General features: G+C 37.6%; 1 long non-coding RNA gene across 1 annotated transcript; it reads left to right on the top strand.

The window, feature by feature from the left end:
* Positions 366 to 12,183, top strand: LOC110393033. The gene is made up of 4 exons (XR_002434752.1): positions 366 to 394; positions 5,516 to 5,565; positions 6,165 to 6,209; positions 12,007 to 12,183. It is a non-coding gene; the product is annotated as an uncharacterized LOC110393033 (long non-coding RNA).

Genomic DNA, 12,610 nt, shown 5'->3' with positions numbered 1-12,610 from the left:
CTTCAGAGAATGTTTATGCAGTTAATGTATTTCTGATACTTTGCATTTCCAGAAAACATGGCAATTGATAGATGTATTTTCTAATTGTCAACAAACATGGGGCTTTTGGTTTCAGCATTTTTCTCCTATTTTACCACAAAAATAAATCTGTCTCCATCTCTAGATCCTTTGTAAGATATTGTAGTGAAAATGCTAAGTCACAGCCTGAACCAGTGATTGAGTACCTGGTGGGAAGGCAGGGCCAACCCAGGGGAGTTTAGGTGCATGCAATGTACCTGTGACTGGAAGGGGTGGAGCTAGGATCCACCCCTTCCCAGACCTCATTTAAGGGTTGGCAGGGGGAGGTGAGAGCATCTCTTTCTGGAGATCCCTGCCTACCTGAGGCCTTCCAAAGGTAAGCAGCTCTTTTCTTTCATTTCTGTATTCATGGCTGCTGCATTTGGGCTTGTTCTCATTTGCTGTAGCCAAAGACTTTGCTATCCCGCTATTTTTGTGGTACTTTCCATCCCATTATAGCATTACAGATATTCACATGATAACAGCAACAGGTAAATACAAAAAAAGAGCTCATCATGAACCAAAGTGAGTTTGCCTGTGCTGACCCATGCCAGTCCTACAAACATGGAATTACATCTGACAGCCAAGAAGGCAGAAAATTGTCCCTAGTGAGCTCTGCACCCCTTCTTCATTATCTCAAATCCACACAGTTTTGCAATATAACCAAAAAATTAAACAAGTTACAGTTATCCCAAAGCTCATTTGACTCATGAGAGACATGCACTGCTGCTAAAAGTAACAAAGAGATTGCAGAGAATTTCTCAGTTTTTCTTCTGACAATTCTCTGTAAAAGTGATTTATTGATATTGTAGAATTATTAAGGCTGGAAAAGACTTCTAAGATAATCTAGTTCAACTGTCCACCTACTGCCAGTGTTGCCCACTAAACTATGTTCCTTAGTACAACATTTCCAAGTTTCTTGAAGACCTCCAGGAACAATGACTAAACAACCTCCCTGGGCAGCCTGTTCCAGGGACTAATCACTCTTTTGGAGAAGAAGTTTTTCCAGAAATCCAACCTGAGCCTTCCCTGGCACATCTTGAGGCCATTCCCTCTTGTCCTATTGCTAGCTACCCAGGAGAAGAGGCTGACACCCACTTTGCTACAACCACTTTTCAGGTAGTTGTAGAGGGCTATAAGGTCTCCATAAGCCTCTCTAGATTGAACAATCCCTGTTTCCTCAGCCTCTCCTCATATGACTTGTGCTCCTGACCCCTCACCAGCTTCCTTGCCCTTCTCTGGACATGCTCTAGGGCCTCAATGTCTTTCTTGTAGTGAGGGGCCCAAATCTGAACACAGTACTCAAGGTGCAGTCTCACCAGAGATGGGTATAGGGGAAAAATCATCTCCCCGGTCCTCTTGGCTACATTATTTCTGATACAAGCCAGGCTGCCATTAGCCATTTTGGCCACCTGGGCACACTGCTGGCTTATGTTCAGCTGAGTGCTGACCAACACCCCCAGATCATTTTCCTCTCTGCGTTCTGCCCCAAGCCGGTAGCACTGCCTGGCACCGTTGTGGCCAACGTGCTGGATCTGGCACCGGGTCTTGATGAAATTCATCCCACTGCCTTCTTCCCAGCTATCCAGCCTGTCCAGATCTCTTTGTAGGGCTTTCCTACCCTCAGAGAGATTGACACTTCCTCCCAATTTGATGTAATCTGTGAACTTACTGAGGGTGCACTCAATCCCCTCATCCAGATCACCAATAAAGATATTAAATAGGATGGGGATTGATGGGATCAAAACTTCCTAGACAAACACAAGAAATCTCTTGAAGCAATGAAAATAATAGCAAATTTCTGGTCATTGTACCTGCTCGTACCTCCAGATTCCTCATACCTTGGCAGTTCACGTTTCAGGAGCGATGTGCCCAGCATTTTCCAGGTAGCTGCCTCTTGACCTCTGATACAGTAGCAAACTAATAATTAAAAAAAAATAAATAAATCTGTCTCTGAATTAGCATTTTCTACCAAAAAATGTAACTTTCCTTTAGGTGAAGTTAGGATGCTTGAGAGCATTAGACAGGACAAATTGAACAAAAAAAGTTAAGATTATTTCCAGAATGAAAACAGCTGTTACTAAGATAATTAAAAAAACAAAATATTTGCTTTTAAATGTTAAAACACAGAACAACAATCAACAGGGAAAAAAAAAGTTTTAAGTATCAACAATTAAAAAAATAAATATTTAAAACATTAAACTATTGAAATATTTCCTTCCATGTCTGATGCTGGCCTGCAAAAGACACGGGCTGCTCACCCTACACCCCTTCACTGAATATCTCCAGGAAAAAAAGGAAAAAAAAAAAAAAAAAGGTAAAAAGAAAAGTGAATGGGGAAGTCAGTGCTCAGAGAGAACTCATCTGATCTTCTCATTTAAAGTTAGATATGTACCCTAAGTCTTCAGAATAAGTTAAAATGTGTCTTCTAAACACTTGTTTCTCTCCCAGCTACAGTAGTCTAGATAACAAGTCAAAGATACAGGCGACTGTTTTAGATATGTCAGCGCAGAGGTGAATCCAACATCTGATATGCAGTCCAGTGCTATCTAATGTCCAGAAGAGTGTACTGACTAACTCTCAAACATTAAATGAACCTTTATGCCATTAAGAGTAAAATAAATTAATGCCTGTTTATGTCTTATAATACTGTCATTTTTGACATACATGATATCCTTTAAGAACATTTATGCAAGAGATACAAGCAAGCTCATAACAGCGAGACTTATGCAGCAGCAAAGATTTGAAGTAATGCACATCATCCACACACTGTACAATAGAGGCTTTCTTGAAATGCTGCTGCAAATTCATTCTAAAAATGATACATCAAAAGAAATGTCCCTCTATAAAAGTTGTTTATTTTCATCCCAACAATAACATGATACTGCAGTTTAAGAAAGAATTGTGATGAAATAATATATGACAAATAACATCATCATTTTCAAACTTGGCTTTGTTTGGGGCTGTGAAAATCATTTGTTAGATATCTGCTGTTGACAACTCTATAAATACACGTGGGGAAGAGGCAGAAGAGAGAAGCAAGAGAGAGAGGGCAGAAATGTTGAAAAAGATTCATTATTTAAAAGAAATACTGAGATGTAAGAGAAAATAGACTAAAAATATGTTATAATTTATACAACAAACCTGGATAACTTTATCTGTATCGGTTCATTGCTTTAACTATAAAATACTGTTTTGTCTATGACTGTGTAGGTGACAAATCTACATTAGATGTGGATTTCTTGAATTTGAGAAGCAAGGCTAAATGCTAGTTCTAGCCCACAGCTTCTTCAAAAGTAGTTTTCTGTTAGCATTGCCTTCAAGTTGAGTACCACTCTGAAGGAAAAGTGAGGTAGCATATTCTTCTGGGATGGGAAGAATCTGAAAAACCTCAGACACTCAACACAATATCAATTACATGTATGTGATTTTTTCAATCAGCTCTCTGAGCAGCAGCTCACTTCCCCATATCTTGTTCTGAAATTCTAACCAAATTGTAAAAGTAAACAATGTTTTCTATAATGCTCCAAAGGCAAATTAGGGTGGATTATTTGGGTTGTTTCAATTTATAATCACCAGTAATCACGGAATGGTTAAGGGTCGAAGGGACCTCTGGGTCCAACTGTTTCTACCTCCCTGCTTAAACAAGGCCACTAAAAGCAGGAGACCCAGAAAGCTTTTGAAGGTCTTCGAGGAGACCCCACAGCCACTGGGCAGCCTGTGCCAGTGTTCTGTTGCCTGCACAGCCCAGAAGTGCTGCCTGGTGTTCAGATGGGGAACATCCTATGCTCCAGTTTATGCCCATTGCCTCTTGTCCTGACACTGGGCTCTGCTGACAGGGGCTTGGGTGTGTTCTCTTTACACCCTCCTGTTAGGTATTTATAGATATTGATGAGATCTCTCCAAGTATTCTCTTCTTCTAGAACAGTGCCAGCTCTCCTCATACTGGGGGGGCATCAGTCCCTTCCTCATCTTTGTGGCCATTTAATGGACTCTCTCCAGTGTGTCCATGCCTCTCTTGTACTGGGGAGCCCAGAACTGACAGTGTTACAGTGCTGAGTAGAGAGGAAGGAGGTTGTAATGCTGTACTACTTCTGTAAGCATTCACTAACTATTCAATAGTTACACAGTGGACTTTGAAAACTCACTGATTTAACACAGAAATTCATCAGTCTCCTCTGATTAAAATAATGGATTCATTTCCAGAGGATTTGTACTATGTGTAAATCAGGGTTCAAAAGCAAGTTCCTTTCTGTCTAAAGACTTATACTGTTGAGAGATTTCCTCAGATGTCATAGCAAAACCATCAGCAAGAGGATGAAGCAATTTGCAGCAATTTTATAATTATTTTATATAGATTGTTTTCTTGCCATTCCAATCAGAATATTGAAGGATATGTCCAAATATTTCCATCAAATTTAGGATTTCCTCATGTCTGTCCTCTCTCTTTTTTTTTTTTTAAATTGGAGTTGGATTTCTCCCCATCCTCCATTTGTTCCAAATTGCTACTTGCAGTTACACAGGCAAGATACGTTAATACAGCAACAAGAAGAGACCACAATAATCACTCCCAGGAAAACAACACCAACAATAAAAGAGAGATCATGAGATCTTTTTTTAATGCACACCTCACAGGAAATATACCAGGGATAAATTTTCATACTTTTTTCCTGTCACAGTTTTCTCTGTCAGACTGATTAACCTAGGTCACTCACTTTGAAATTACCTGATCTAGTTCATGTATTTGGTAACATATACCTAAAATGTTCTCCAATATGCTGCACTCTTCAGAGAGGATGCTTCAGAGCTACCAGTGAGAGGCTGCCTTCACAAAAAAACTAAGCGCAGGAGCAAAACAGTGGCTTTAACAAGCTTAAGGAAAATGGTATGAAATGATGACAGCTAAAATGCTCAATTTCAAAAGGAAGAAAGTAGTTTAAGATTTCATCTAGCATGGAAACTTTCTTTTATTTTTTTATTTCTTTTTCTTTTTTTCCCCTTGACAGTAGAGAGAAACAATGCTGGGGCATGGTGAGGAGATAAAGCAGTTTTTATTCCAGTTTCATAGCTCTTACCTAACCTTTTTGTCTCCTGTTCCTCAAGGGTCCTATTTTCCAACATCCTAACATCTGCTTTTTGTTCCTTGACCTTACACTTTCCCTCTTTCCCTCCAGGCTATTCACTGATTTCCAACTGACTTCCTCCCCCTCATCAGAGCATCAGCAGGGAGAAGTGCAGGTTAAGCAGAAGACAGAAACTCCCTGTTCATAGTGTTGATTTTTACTTGGCATCAAAGACAAACTTCTGCCTGACGAACTTCCCTCTCCCATAACATTAAGTTACAACAAGCTAACCACAGAAGCCAAATGTGATGCAGTTTCAACTTGATATGTGAAAATGCATTTTTTTGATAGTGCTGTTTCTGCTACTTTTTTTTTTTTTGCCCTGCTTTCTGCAGATTTGGCCCAAGCTTGTAACTCCCAAGTGACACACACGCTCTTGATACTGGTAAGGTATCACTGTCTGAGTTCCAATTAATTTCTTTCCTTTGCTCAAAAGAAAGAAAGTTAGAGTTTTGCAATTTTTCTTAATATGAAGAAAATAATGCTTTCATTTTAAGAAAGAAATACTGTTTTAGCTTAAAAGTCACAATAAAAGACAGCATGATGCAGACAGCTGATACAGAAACCTCTCAGTACAATAGTTTAAGTGTTTAGCTTATAAACAAATGTGCATAAAATCTTACAGATACTGTAACCTCTCAACATTTAAATACAATAGAGATATAATGGCATTAGTTTAATAAATTATTTTTAATACTGCCACTCTTTTTCTACAGATCAAATTCCATCTTAGTTTAGGGTCAACCAGCTTCAACAACTGCGAGGATGAAGCTGGCATCTGTTTCATTTTCATTTGGTTTTGTTTGTTTCTTTGTTTAAGGAGGGCTCGAGAATAAAAACTGACTGGTCCCCATACAGGAAAAACAAAATCACTGCAAGATACTCTCATTTCATTACAAGAGACAACAATGAAAAAGAGAGGTTTCCCAAGAAGTTATAGATCAACTTTTACTCATTTTAAGGCGATCACTTTCTATTTTACAGCATCTAATGGAAGAATACGTGTGATTTACTTAAGACTGTTATTCGGTGAGTAGGTGTTAGTGACAAATAACATATACGTTAGCATACATATTTTACAGTATCAAGTTCTTATGCAATTTTTGCACCCAGGGGTACAAATGAGACTAATGTATTTAATACTTTATTTAGTAAACAGGCAGAATTAGGCAGGATATTACAAGATAAATCAAATCAAAGCAAAAGTATTTAATTACTTTTCTTCCTTCCCTTCCACTCACCTTACTGAATATGTTGTCCCATTTTACATACCTGACAAAGCAACGTTTTCAGATTATTTTAATTTGTTTTCTTAAATGAAAAGAATCTGATAAACATAAATTAAACTCACAAACCATGATTTTTGCAGCAGAAAGACTTCTTCTAATCAATTGGTATCTCCTTAGAAAATCTTATACAGGATACGAAAAAAATAATTTGTAGCTGAGAATTTTTTGTTTCAAGTTGTGAACTTATTAGTTTTTTTAAATGAGAGAGAGGGAGCTCTTAATAGTGGTAAAAAATATAGTCATCTAATGTAAACAGTGCATGAGATTTATATTCAAATCTATATATTTGTACATGACAGGCAGATGGATGCTCAAAATGCAGCTGGCTATTCATCTGAAAACTAAGGATATCTGGTCATAAAATAGACAAAATACTATTTAAATCCCTTCAGGAGCATAAATATTAGTTTAAGAGTCACCTAGAAACGAAATATCTTTGGCTATCCTTTGAGTAAATGCAACTTTATTGGCAACAAGCCATATATAACCAAATGATATCATTTTCAAAATGTAGCTAGTAAGGCAATCAGAAACTCCCTAATTAAAGGTGAATGACTACAACTCTAATCAGCTTTAGAAACTGCATGACCAAGTTAAAGATCTAAGCAAGTTTAAGTTGTGACCAATGGCACTATAGCGTGCTGCAGTGCTGGCAGGAAATTAATATTTATGAAGGTTGTTTTTAAGTGTATGTCTCAGTTTCCTCAAGAGCTCTGGAAAGCCATCTTTCACCCTGCTATTGCCATTGAAGAAACAAGCGTAAGGAGCATCTGCTGTGCTCAGGCAACAACATCAGTAGCAGAATTCACCACTCTCATGGCAATTGTTGCCAGTATCCATGACAATGTCCTTAGTAATTCATTCCCAAGTGGCTACAGGAGAAGTAAGCTTAAGACTCCAGGGATGTTTTCCCAGGTCATAGCAAACCTCAGCTCTACTCTTGTTCTTGGCCCTTTAACTTCCCTGTGGCAGAAGCAGCAAAATTCAGTGTTGCCTGCCCTGATGAGAATTCATAGGCTGCTTTGTCTAAGTGTGAATGTGTTTTAGCAAAGAATAGAACCAGTGCATAATGAGTCTTTCTAATCATGCCCTTGCCCTTCACTTCTGATAGCTCTCAGAAGTGTGAAATGTACAAACACATGAAGAGCTCTTCATAATTTATTTGTTTACTGTGAATAAAAGTAATAATGCAGCATCTACCTAGAAAACATATATTACCTTTCTCCATTCATAAAATATTCCCAAAAGGTCAATTATACAAAAATAAAATGCAGTTCAGCATTTATGCATCATATTATTACATTAATTAAGCTGTAATGATAAGACCTGCAGCAGTTCTGGGGGATTAATGGCCAGCTGGGACAGCTGGTGGCCCAGGGCTATTCTACAGGTCATTTATTCCTCCTAGTTATTAATTTTCTAGGAAATGTTCCTGAGTCAAGGTCATTACTGATAGGTCACTTGTATAAAAATAAGCTGTAACCACCACAAAATCCACCTTGTTATGCTTTTGCTATTCCAGAACATTTCTCTAAAGCGTGACATGTACTTTAAGGCATGTTGTGATGGTTGATATTTAAAATGATAGGGAAACAACTACATAGATATATTTTTACACTCAGTTTTGTTTTCATAGGTAGAAGTTGACACAGCTGTCTTATTCTTGCTAACACTGAGCAAAAGTGGAAAAAAGTCAAAATCTTGTATTGCATATTTTGCAATAAATTGTTTTGACCTTTTAATAATTTGAAAAGCTAGCAATTCATAAACTGATTAACAAAATTGTAATCTTTGAAAACAAATAGGAAAACCCACCAATTCATCTATTTTGATTATTTTTTTTCCGGTTGCATATCCTGCAAAGTCATCATGAAAATCACTGATTGATTTTTCTTGATATTCGTTATAAAGTATATATAAACCTGAGACCTTTACTAGGATTTACATCTGTGGTCATGAAATCCACTATCAGGAATCTACGTCAAATGTAAAGGAAAGCAAAGCAGTGTACATCATCCAAAAATTACAAAAGTCTGATAAACATACATGCAAGGTAACACTCTAAATGCCTAGTGGTCTCCTTGGTGTTGTTTTTATCATCTTTTCTTAGATAAAAAGCTAACAAATATTTTCACAAAGTTCCAATATCTATAGCCATTGCAATCTTTTCATGATAATATTTACAGTTTTTTGTATCCTACTTGATGCTGTGTTAATGTTTGAAAAGCAGATGCAATGCTATGGGTGTTTTTTTTGTTTGTTTGTTTTCTTAACTAATCATTACATGGAGCTTTTACATTATCAATTCCAAAGACTGTAGTAGCATCCTATCTATTTCTGGGTGTAAATTTATGCAGTTGTTTTCCTTTGTAGCTATACGTGAATTGGGATCTGTCTTTTCTCCTTCTTCTGTGTTTCTGAGGTTATTTCCACACCATGACAGTAGGGATGTTTGAGCCCGTCTGTACTATCTGTAAAACTGGAAGCTTTGAGGAGCAAGATGATGAGATTTGTGAGCCAGCATTTATTAGCTCAGGCATAGGGCCATGCAAACTAAGCCCTCTTATCTTTCTCAGCTGAGAGCTTCTGTCTTCGCAGACACTGTGAATAATATCAGCTGGAATCATCACAATCTGAGAACCTCTGCATCATCTGCTGCTCCCTAACACAAACTTCTCAAATTCCATTCATGTTAGGTAACAATATTCAGTGATATTTAGATCTATCTATCCAAAATGTTTTAGCAGAGCTCAGAACTCTTCAGCAGATTCCATAAAGCCTGAATTGTTTTGGCTCCAGAATATACTAGTAATGGAGCTTGAAATTCAAACACAGTATTGAAATACTGTGGAGAGTCTTCCGTTTTTGCTAGGTTTTCTTCATCTTTGTTTTACACATAAGCTTCTCATGCTATAAGTCCAAGTCTCTGTAAAGGCAAGGCTTTGCTTCTGTAAGATGACATTATGCTCCAACAAACAAAGGGAAACTGTCAGGTATTCTACTTTGATGTCATCCAGATCCAAACAGAGAAGACCTTTGTACAAACAAATCATTATCATTTCCTTGCTGCTCTTTGACACTGATCTGTACATGTACTAGTGGAAGTTTACAATCAGTATCTCATTTTTATTTCCTGTTTATTATTTTTTAAATCCCATAATAGCTTATGTATATTTACTGTTTTGGTCATAACATTTTTATATTATTATAGATATTTTTTCTATTATTGCAAAAGTCAAATATTGATGTGTTAATTTTCTCAGACTTACTAATGTTTTTACAATATTTTTGCCAGAGGTTGTATGTCCATCCAAGTTTAAATTTTTTTACTTAAAAGCAGATATATTTCCTTCTAATTATCCAGTATTTTCTTTTTTTTTATTTCGTGTCTGTATGTCTACAATGTCTAGCAGCATGCTGACTCCAGATTGAGTGGGGGCTATCATTTAGGTTCATAAGATATTTCAGTGAATGAATGTTGTTCAATACATTTCCCATTATATTTTAATTGTTATGTAGAAAAAAGTTACCCTAAAGCTTTTGTTAGAGGTAAAATGAACAGAAGCAACAGTCAGCACTGGGAACCTTTTGAAGAAATGTGTAAAACAGCAACAATTAAATTAGGAATTCTTCATCCCACTACTTCACACTTTATATAAATAAACAACAGCAACAAGCCAAATTGAAGGAGCCTTAATTTAGATTTAGAGTTAATTATTAAATACAAAGACATTGATGCTTATTTTTGCAGCCTTCATTTGAATCCTGCCTTATGTACCTAGTACTTCATGGGTTCCAGTAAAAATTATCCCATGGAATCATGTTAGTAGAAATTGCATAATTCATTGCATGTGGAGGAGTGGATTCAGCTTGTGTAAGGAGTAAACAATCCATTATCACTACCTTTCACGTGCCTCTGTTGCACTCTGAGTTAAAGTGATGTAAGTGGCACATCATAAATTGACATAAATCTGTAGGACTCTTTGCCATCTTTCCTCACTAAATGGAAAGGGTTTGTTAAAGAACAAGAGTCAAACAGCCTGTCCTATATCTGCCTACAACCTTTCTCAATGACGCAGAATATTGCTGCTTCCATCACCACTGGGAGGAACGGTGAAGGAATCTCTGCTATAACAAAATCCCTCTGGGTCACTCCGCACAGCCAGTTGTGCTCCTGCCTCCTGGAAAGTAGAATGTGAAGCGATAGTGGCACTTCCAAAAGAGATTGGGAGCCAATTCTGATGTAAATCATACCCTCTGGTATAAATAGCACTCAATTTAATAACTTCAAAGAAAAGAAAAATAGCAGCTGAACAATCTCCATCATATCCTATAAGGATCAAACCACAAGCTCATTTATAGCACAGGCTTTTATCATATCAGATACATGACTAACTGTATTTGTTGACATCCATATACTGTTACAGGAGGAAAATGTTCTGCTTAAGCCACAGGCAGTGAGCTGACTCTTTCACATTATTGTTCCACAGCTCCTGGCTGTTCCCAGGACAGCATGCTGCTTTAGTTACATTGGTTTGCAAGATAGCCTTGTTCTTTGAGTGGGGATGCCTAGTTATTTTCTTTACATCTTTCAAAATATCTGAGTTACTTTCAAGTGAAAGAAAGGCTATAACAAATATCCACCACTCTTATCAAGCAAAACATCTTTAGGTGAAAAAAGATCCCATTAGTCTCAGAGAAACCCTCCCTATCATATCAGATGGAATAGATATAGTAATTATCTCAGAAGATGCCTTTATAAATACTCTTTTTTTTAAAACTGATAGGATTTCTTCCTAAGCAAAAAAAGTTGTCTCTAGCTTCCTTTTGGCCAGCAGGGAGAGGGATTTTATTGCCCCCCTCTACTCAGCTCTTGTGAGGCCCCATCTGGAGTACTGCGTCCAGGCCTGGGGCCCTCAGTACAAGAAAGGTGTGGAACTCTTGGAATGAGCACAGAGGAGGGCCACCAAGATGATCAGAGGACTGGAGCACCTCTCCCATGAAGAAAGGTTGAGGGGACTGTGATTGTTTAGCTTAGAGAAGAGAAGGCTTTGGGGAGACCTCATTGTGGCCTTCCAATACTTGAAGGGAGCGTATGAACAGGAGGGTATACGACTGTTTACATGGGTGGATAGTGATAGGACAAGGGGGAATGATTTTAAACTAAGACAGGGGGAGGTTTAGGTTAGATATTAGGAGGAAGTTTTTCACACAGAGGGTGGTGATGCACTGGAACAGGTTGCCCAAGGAGGTTGTGGAGCATGGTCTAGTGGTTGGCAACCCTGCACTTGGCAGGGGGGTTGAGACTAGATGATCATTATAGTCCTTTTCAACCCAGGCCATTCTATGATTCCTTTTGTAATTATAACATAAGCAAAACCAGAACAGACTATCTTCTTCTCTGACCTTAAAGAACTGTCAATTATTTCCATTAGGATATTGTTTCAGAGGTAATGTTGGGAAGCTGTTGGTTTCCAGATACGTTAAAAATCTAGAACAAATGGTGTGCTAGATTTTTTTTTTTTTTTTTGTATCAGAGTCTACCAGCAGTGAATATCTGTAAACTATGAGATGAGCCAAAGCCATTCAGAAAGAAGCGGAAGATATTTACTTTGTCTTTGTGAAAACCATCAGCTACTTGTTTGGGAAAAAAACGAGCTCAGATTCTGAAGCTGCGTTGTATAATGGAAAAAAGCATGAAATAAACCCCCATGAAGAAAAACTCAGTTCTGTATGTCTTTCTAATATTTGTGTCTTTTCTAAAAACGTTTACAATAGGAAATATTGTGAATAACAAACCAAGCAAGATACAATTAAGCAAAATGTGAAAATATATGAAAGCTGCAGGCAACGGGGTAGAAATATTTAAGCTGGTGGTGAACACCAGAAAATTGGAACTTGCAAGTTACCTAAAACTTCAACATTTTCTACCTTTCTGTGGCAGTCCATTTAAAAGAATGAATCTTACTGTTCCAGATGTGCACTATAACTTGTTTTTCCCTTACTGTAGGTAGGCTGGGCGTTGGGATTTGTCCTAGCTCCTTCTCTCAAATCACATCAAATCACAGATTCCTTTGAGTGTGTGCAGAGGATATATTAAATATACAGAGTCCAGACACTGCTGTCAGTTGATTCTGGGGT

The sequence above is a fragment of the Numida meleagris genome, chromosome 2 (assembly GCF_002078875.1).
Source record: "Numida meleagris isolate 19003 breed g44 Domestic line chromosome 2, NumMel1.0, whole genome shotgun sequence".
Lineage (NCBI taxonomy): Eukaryota > Metazoa > Chordata > Aves > Galliformes > Numididae > Numida > Numida meleagris.
The sequence above is the reverse complement of the archived record's forward strand: the minus strand, read 5'-3'. Positions and strand labels throughout refer to the sequence as shown.